This window comes from Triticum aestivum, chromosome 2B (assembly GCF_018294505.1).
Source record: "Triticum aestivum cultivar Chinese Spring chromosome 2B, IWGSC CS RefSeq v2.1, whole genome shotgun sequence".
NCBI classification, from domain to species: domain Eukaryota; kingdom Viridiplantae; phylum Streptophyta; class Magnoliopsida; order Poales; family Poaceae; genus Triticum; species Triticum aestivum.
In genome coordinates, this window is record NC_057798.1 from 810,043,123 (window position 1) to 810,052,538 (window position 9,416).

Here is a 9,416-nt window from a genome sequence, read left to right on the forward strand (position 1 = left end):
ATTCATTGCTGAGAATGGATCCTTTCTAGAGAAGGAGTTTCTCACGAAAGAAGTGAGTGGGAGGAAAGTAGAAAACTTGATAAGGTAATTGTACCTTCTCCCTTATTGGAAAGTAGTTCATCATAGAAATCTATTCTTGTGACTACTACACCAATTAGTGAGGAAGCTAATGATGATAATCATGTAACTTCAGATCAAGTTACTACCGAATCTCGTAGGTAAACCAGAGTGAGATCCGCACCAGAGTGGTGCGGTAATCCTGTTCTGGAAGTCATGTTACTAGACCATGACGAACCTACGAACTATGAGGAAGCGATGATGAGCCCAGATTCCGCGAAATGGTTTGAGACCATGAAATCTGAGATATGATCCATGTATGAGAACAAAGTATGGACTTTGATGGATTTGCCTGTTGATCGGCAAGCCATAGAAAATAAATGGATCCTCAAGAGGATGACGGACGCTGATAGTAGTGTTACTATCTACAAAGCTAGAATTGTCAAAAAAGGTTTTCGATAAGTTCAAGGTGTTGACTACAATGAGAGTTTCTCACTCGTATCTATGCTTAAGTCTGTCCGAATCATGTTAGCAATTGCCGCATTATATGAAATCTGGCAAATGGATAAACAAAACTACATTCCTTAATGGATTTAAAGAAGAGTTATATATGATGCAACCAGAAGGTTTTGTCAATCCTAAAGGTGCTAACAAAATATGCAAGCTCCAGCGATCCATCTATGGACTGGTGCAAGCATCTCGGAGTTGGAATATACGCTTTGATAAGTTGATCAAAGCATATAATTTTATACAGACTTGCGGTGAAGCCTGTATTTACAAGAAAGTGAGTGGGAGCACTACAACATTTCTGATAAGTATATGTATGACATATTGTTGATCGGAGATGATCTAGAATTATTCTGCAAAGCATAAAGGAATGTTTGCAAAGAGTTTTTTCAAAGAAAGACCTTGGTGAAGCTGCTTACATATTGAGCATCAAGATCTATAGAGATAGATCAAGACGCTTGATAAGTTTTTCAATGAGTACATACCTTGACAAGATTTTGAAGTAGTTCAAAATGGAATAGTCAAAGAAGGAGTTCTTGCCTATGTTGCAAGGTGTGAAGTTGAGTAAGACTCAAAACCCGACCACAGCAGAAGATAGAGAGAGAATGAAAGTCATTCCCTATGCCTCAGCCATAGATTCTATAAAGTATGCCATGCTGTGTACCAGACCTATTGTATACCCTACACTAATTATGGCAAGGGAGTATAATAGTGATGTAGGAGTAGATCACTGGACAGCGGTCAAAATTATCCTTAGTGGAATAATGATATGTTCCTCGATTATGGAGGTAACAAAAGGTTCGTCGTAAAAGGGTTACGTCGATACAAGTTTTGGCACTGATCCGGATGACTCTTAGTCTTCATCTGGATACATATTGAAAGTGGGAGCAATTAGCTAAAGTAGCTCCGTGCAGAGCATTGTAGACATACAAAATTGCAAAATACTTACAGATCTAAATACGGCAGACCCGTTGACTAAACTTCTCTCACAGGCAAAACATGATCACACCTTAGTACTCTTTGGGTGTTAATCACATAGCAATGTGAACTAGATTACTGACTCAAGTAAACCCTTTGGGTGTTGGTCACATATCGATGTGCTTTATGGGTGTTAACCACATAAAGATGTGAACTATTGATGTTAGATCACATGGCGATGTGAACTAGATTATTGATTCTAGTGCTAATGGGAGACTGAAGGAAATATGCCCTAGAGGCAATAATAAAGTTATTATTTATTTCCTTATTTCATGATAAATGTTTATTATTCATGCTAGAATTGTATTAACCGAAAACATAATACATGTGTGAATACATAGACAAACAGAGTGTCATGGTATGCCTCTACTTGACTAGCTCGTTAATCAAAGATGGTTATGTTTCCTAACCATAGACAAAGAGTTGTTATTTGATTAACGGGATCACATCATTAGGAGAATGATGTGATTGACTTGACACATTCCGTTAGCTTAGCACTCGATCGTTTAGTATGTTGCTATTGCTTTCTTCATGACTTATACATGGTCCTATGACTATGAGATTATGCAACTCCCGTTTGCCGGAGGAACACTTTCTGTGCTACCAAACGTCACAACGTTACTGGGTGATTATAAAGGTGCTCTACAGGTGTCTCCAAAGGTACATGTTGGGTTGGCGTATTTCGAGATTAGGATTTGTCACTCCGATTGTCGGAGAGGTATCTCTGGACCCTCTCGGTAATGCACATCACATAAGCCTTGCAAGCATTGCAACTAATGAGTTAGTTGTGAGATGATGTATTACGGAACGAGTAAAGATACTTGCCGGTAACGAGATTGAACTAGGTATTGAGATACCGACGATCGAATCCCGGGCAAGTAAGATACCGAAGACAAAGGAAACAACGTATGTAGTTATGCGGTCTGACCGATAAAGATCTTCGTAGAATATGTAGGAGCCAATATGGGCATCCAGGTCCCGCTATTGGTTATTGACCGGAGACGTGTCTCGGTCATGTCTACATTGTTCTCGAACCGTAGGGTCCGCACGCTTAAAGTTACGATGACAGTTTCATTATGAGTTTATGTATTTTGATGTACCGAAGGTTGTTCGGAGTCCCGTATGTGATCACGGACATGACGAGGAGTCTGGAAATGGTCGAGACATAAAGATCGATATATTGGAAGCCTATATTTGTACATCGGAATCGTTCCGAGTGAAATCGGTTACCGGAGTACCGGGGGGTTACCGGAACCCCCCGGGAGGTTATTGGGCCTACATGGGCCTTGAGGGAGAAGAGAGAAGGAGGCAGGAGGTGGCCGCGCGCCCCTCCCCTTCCTAGTCCGAATAGGACAAGGGAAGGGGGCGGCGCCCCCCCCCCTTTCCTTCCCCTCTTCCTCCTCTTTCCCCCCTTCTCCTTCTCCAACTAGGAAAGAAGGGAGTCGTACTCCCGGTGGGAGTAGGACTCCCCCCCTGGCGCGCCCCTCCTTGGCCGGCCGCCCCCTCCCCTTGGCTCCTTTATATACGGGGGCAAGGGGGCACCCTAGGACACACAAGTTGATCTTCGTGATCGTTCCTTAGCCGTGTGCGGTGCCCCCCTCCACGATATTAACCTCGATCATATTGTAGCGGTGCTTAGGCGAAGCCCTGCGACGGTTAAACATCAAGATCGTCACCACGCCGTCGTGCTGACGAAACTCCTCCCCGAAGCTTTGCTGGATCGGAGCCCGGGGAGCGTCATCGAGCTGAACGTGTGCCAAGAACTCGGAGGTGCCGGAGTAACGGTGCTTGGATCGGTTGGAGCGGGAAGACTTACAACTACTTCCTCTACGTTGCGTCAACGCTTCAGCTTCGGTCTACGAGGGTACGTAGACAACACTCTCCCCTCTCGTTGCTATGCATCACCATGATCTTGCGTGTGCGTAAGAATTTTTTTGAAATTACTATGTTCCCCAACAACTCTCAGTGTCCCTTGTGATTCCACTGAAATCACTTTCCTTGATAGATAAACGTAGTTAATTATTTGATCCTCTACGCATTCCTTTACCACAGTGGTCAAGCAACACAACTCGCTTGTAAGTGCTAGGAATAACGTGTGTTGTAGTAAATGCCAATCCACTTTAGCAAAGTGTATACCCACTTAGCCTAGAGTTACCCATCAAGCAACACAAAAGTTAGCTATGATATACGACAAGAAAACAAGAGAAGGAAAAGGAAAGAAACCCAGAAAATAAAACCAAAAGAAGAACAAAGAAAATAAAAAAAATAAAAAAACAGAAAACCGGCTAAGATACTGCACAGAAAAAAGCCCGACACAAAACCTTGCTCAAACCATGCAAAGTGGCATAGAAGGTTCACACAACTGAGCTAAATGGGTTGTCCCACAACTTCCAGCTCTGTAGGTGACCCTACCATTGGTTTGGCAATAAGCAAGATTTAGCTCTGGTGATGCATCCAAGCAATAAAAATGAGCAGTTAACAGGCTCGGCCCACTCATTACCTTGTTGAAGGCATTGCTCGGATATGCTTTGATTATTTTTTCCAGGTGAAAACCTAGATTTGGGCCTTGGTGGTTGGATCCGGTGACGGCAACACTTGAGTGTCGCTCCCTTCTTGGAAGCGTTGCTATTGAGGAACCTCGTGGTCTGTCTGGTGTCATGAGATGGTTGGTGCGGATATGGTCTCTTTTGTAGTTTGCCGATCGTGGATCTAATCACTTTGGGTTTTTCTTTTACTCGCCTACACATAGCATTGCTTTTATATGACTGCTATCTCGCATGTTTTTTATGTGTTGGTGTTGGCTGTGTGCATTAGGGAGGTCGGGTGTGTGCTCTTTGGGTTTGTATCCTCTTGATGCTCCTCTTTCAGCAAATAAAATCCACCCTTTGTCAAAAACGCAGGCTCGGCCCACTCGAACTAACTGAAATGAAGTCACGTGTCTTTGTTTGGACTAATCTTGCTGGGTTTTTTTTCGAGGGCCAACGACAGTAGGGGAGCCCCCCACTGACCTTTCCATTAGCTAAAATCTTGCTGGGTTGTGGTGTGCGTGTACACAGAACTCTTTCAGCTCTTGCTCTAGTGATTTTGTGGGCATCTTGTATGTTATGTTGTATTGTCAGCAAAGCGGCTTGGTTCCAAAATAAAGACTAGAAGTTCCTTCACTAACATCATTTTTCATGATTTGGTCTATTTGTTTCACTATATGGTAAACCTAGAATTATTAGTAATAATCAGTACATAACCGGTAAGTGTAGAGGGATTTGCCGAAGTTTGTTGGGTTCATCCCAATCACTATATACTTGCTCTACCCCTAATTTTGAGAGAACACCCCCTTATATATAAAGAGCAATGCTACATCTACGTACTCAATTTTACGTGATTAACGTAATCGCCAGGTGGCATTTATTCTTTGGACAGATTAGGGGAGGAGGCCCCACCCAGTTGAAATCAAGGGGGGTGGAGAGTTCAAATAGGAAGATTACGTAGGTTGGTTACGTAGCTTTACCTAGGTGTAGCATTTTTGATATATAAATCATAGCCGCCCCTTGCGGCTCCGAATGTAGCATTGGTGCTCTATGGTAGAGAGGAAGGGATTCTCGTCTGTCATCCTTAGTGTAGTGGGTGATGAGATATGTGGAAGTGGAAATAGCCTCAGCCCAAAAGTGAGGCGGAAGAGAGGCAGCCATCATCATCACACGCGCCGTCTCAAGAAGGTGACAATGCTTGCGCTCAGCCACACCATTCTGAGCATAAGCACCGGGACAAGAGAACTGGGGAAGAGTACCCTGTTCAGCAAGAAATCCTCGCAACGCTCGAGAAATATACTCACCAGCAGAATCTGCGCGAAAAACACGAATAGGAGTGGAGAATTGGGTACGAACCATGGCAGCAAAGTTTTTGTATATAGATAAGACCTCGCTACGAGAAGACATGAACCAGATCCAGGTGTAGCAAGTAAAATCGTCTATAAAGAGAATATAGTAGCGATGACCCCCTTTCGAAGCGAAGGGAGTAGGACCCCAAACATCTGAGTGAATGAGATCAAAAGGACGCTTAGACATCGACTCACTGTGAGTATAGGGTAGCTGAATCTGCTTACCAAGCCTACAACCTAGACAATCCAACGAAGCGTTGCTGGAGACAGACCCCAGAACACCACGATGAACTAAAGACGAGAGACGAGAACCGCATAAATGGCCAAGACGATGATGCCACTGCTGAAAAGAGCTAGCAGAAGCGGCAACAGGGGCCACAAAACTGGCGGCGGTGGCATCAGAGGGAAGACGAAGCCAATCAAGCTCCCAAAGACCATCATGGCGTCGAGGGCCAGCACCAAGCAGAGCGCCTGTGCGGCGATCCTGAACAGAATATGAATCGAAGTTGAGATTGACCCTACAATTAGAGTCAACAATCTGACTACCTGAAAAGAGTTGCATGCTAAGTCGAGGAACATGAGCAAGAGGGAACAAGAAAAGAAGATGTGCTAAGAGTGCCACGACTAGCAACAGGGAGGGGAGTACCATCAGCAGTATGAACACGAACATGAGACTCAACAGGTTGAACGGATGTCAAAGTGGAGGAATCATAAGTCATATGAAAAGATGCTCCAGTATCAAAAATCCATGAGGATGTACCTGAATGAGTAGAAGGTGGTTTCTCATTGCCTGAAAACTCAGGCGCAGAACCAGCAGAACCTATCGGTGAAGAATCCCAAGTATCAAGAAGGCATCGGAGTTGCACAATCTCATGCGCAGACAGAGACAAAGTGGCAGACGTCGAGGTAGAACCATCTGCTGACGAAGAGCGGTCGCCACCACCGTGAAAGCCGTGTGTAGAATCGACTGAGAGTAGCGAGTCGACGTAGAGCGGTCACCGACGCGCGCGGAAGCGGCAAGGAAAGTCGGTGTAGAGCAGGCACCACCACCACCACAGACAGAAGCCGCAAAAATAGTCGATGAACAACGACTATCACAGCCTGTTGAAGACGCCATAGAGGGCAACCTCAAAGACGGACGAGCATCAAGCACCGAGCAGCGGCGCATATGCGACACGGGATCAATATAGGGAACACCATTGGTAGTCACTGGACGGCGATGAGAGGAGACCGGCAACATAATATCTCTCTCTTACTCTTTTTTTTATCTCTCTCTCTCTTTTTTAAGCTCACGTACCAATCTGAATTCTGATGGTACCAGATACACCAGACAGGGCCCAGAGTAAGCTGCCGGATCAACACGATCCAATCCTTCCCGATTGTAATTGTAATCAATGAGACCGATGGGTGGACGGGTGGACGAGCGTGATCTCCGGCGACACGGACGGAGCGGCTCAGACGAGGAAAGCGAACGGGCGGACGACGACCGAATCGGCGGTCGGCGGCAGCGCAATCCGGCACCTGGGTAGGGACCCGAACAGGCAGCCATGCGGAAGAGACGGTGACGAGCTCCTGGGGAAACCAGCCAGTGGGCTGAGGCTGAACGAAGCAGAGCAGCACCGGCCTGAATCGGCCAGCGGTGGGTTGGGTCGAGCGAGCGCTCATGCTCGAGGACCAGAGAGTCCCGCCGGGACGAGTAGCAGCCCGGGGATTGAATCCAGCCGGAGGTGGCGGGATCTGGTGACTGGCGGCGGAGATCCAGCGAGGAACGCGGATGATGGCGGAATCCGGCGGGGGCGGCGACGATCAAATTGAAGAGGAGCAGCGGACGAGGTCGAATCGAAGATGAACATCAGCGGGGTGGTTCGGCTGAAACGCGGGCGACCAGAGGCGTCGCGGGTGGCACGAGTGGACAGCAGGGTTGACCTGCAGTGGAGGCGCAGAAGAGCAGCACCGGCACACGAGGAGATAGCACAGCCGTGAATTATGATCGGATCGCACGAGTTGCGTGTGCGAAAAAAACCTTAGCTCATGATACCATGTTAGGAGAAGAAGCAACTTATATTATTAGGAGGCCAAAGCCAACATATATACACATATATGAGGATGTCAAAAGACTACAAAAGGATGCCAAGAGACTAGAATGCAAAAGGCCAAAAGACATCACTAATATAACTCTAACATTAGAATCGTGCCCACATCGCTATGATGATGATGGGGGTCTCATCTCAAAATAAAACCATCTTGCTCCAATCTCGTCTCGGTGATGTTTGTTGCCTCCACAAGGTAAGACTCCTCTCCCCCTTCGGCTTCGACTGTTTGCTCTGGTGTTGTGACGTAGAGGGAAAGGTATTCTCGTCTCTCATCCTTTGAGTACAAGGTTTTAGAATCGCACGGCATCGCTATGACGATCATGCTGGTACATCTCAAAATAAAACCATCTGACTCAAATCCAGCCTCGCTGACACTTGGTGTATCCAAATAGGCAAACCCCTGCTAATTCACTAGAAGATGACGAACTTGTGTTGACCATCATAAAATTCAACTTTCTATTCCTGAGTTATGTCTGACAAAATTTACTTCCAAGGTCAAAAGAAAATTGAAAGCATGGATGCATAGATATTAAAAATATATCAATATATCCAACACGAAACATGCTCAAGATCCAAGTATTTTCAACCTCTACATCGAGCGAGTCGAGAGATACTCACACAATAATGGGAAATTTATTCACCCATTTTGTTTTACTCAGATAGTACTTCTCAAGCTTATTTATGGGTGATCAATTCATAAATCCATGCATGAAGGACTCACTAACAGTCTTAGTATGTTGGCACTCATATGCAAGCCCCGCCGAGAGCCCACTAATGAACGGCCTCTGGTTGTAGCAGTCGAGGTTGTTACCGTAGGCAACTCCGAGGACATCATATTAGCGCTTGTAGGACCTGATCCGGTCAGCAACACATTCATCCTGCCCCCTGCCAACTCGAGCCCGCCATTGATGATGTTGGTGATGACGCCATACCCAAGCACCCGGCCAGCAGCATTGCCCGCGCCCGATGGGGTCCACTGGCCTGTGATCACAGCATGGGACAATGGCTTATTTGACTGAGCCATCATCCAAAACCACACCGCCGTCTTAAACGACACCGTCGGGTCCGTGGTCACCAGGTCCTTGTTGTTGAGCAGGTCCACCCTAATGGCACGCTCCGCGGGGTCATAGTTGTAGTTCCATGAGAGCTGGATGGGGCTGTGACCGTAGTATTTTTCGCCTGACGCACATGGTCACTCTGACGATGACTCGTAGTAGCTTCCCGGCGAGCGCTGCTCCTGCTTGAAGCAGTAGCCCCAGGAGTACGAGCCATCAGGGAACGTGAGCCACCCTCCGGTGGTCTCGTTGGAGGTCATCCCAAGGGATCCTGCTACCTCCCACCACCGTGCTCCCAGTGGTTCGGAAGGAGGGGTATGCGGCCGCAGCGGCCACGAAGGAGTCATATGTGTACCCGCCGCAGGCCTCCTGGCAATGTTGCGGTTGAGCAAGAGCCACTCGAAGAGCTCACTTGTTTGAATTCTACTGTGTGGCACGCCAAAAATTTCCATTATCTTCTTATTACTCCTACTTCACAGGACCATTTGACCACGTCTTCTCTTATAAATAGGAGAAATGGACCGATAAACCACGTTCGATTGATAAATTAGTTAACACGCGATGAAGACCTAGTGGGTTATGCTCGCAAAGAAACGTATACTACTCCCTCCATTCTATAATGTAGTGCGTCCCGGCTTTTCAAGAACTAATTTTAACCATAAATTTAACTAATGAGATAGACTACGGCGGCAGCAGAAATTATACCTCTGAAACACAGGTACACTATATTATGGAATGGATGCAGTATGAGATTAACTTGTTGCTTAAAAATATAATATTCGGCAACTTTGTGTTGTGCAGAAGCAGTGCGTTAGTGTATATATAAATAAAACGGTAGTAACTGTGACAAAC

General features: G+C 46.2%; 1 pseudogene; it reads right to left on the reverse strand.

Moving 5' to 3' along the window:
* Positions 1-8,198: 8,198 nt before the first annotated feature.
* On the reverse strand, positions 8,199-9,016 carry LOC123039762 (basic endochitinase A-like; annotated as a pseudogene).
* Between the last annotated feature and the right edge of the window lie 400 nt (positions 9,017-9,416).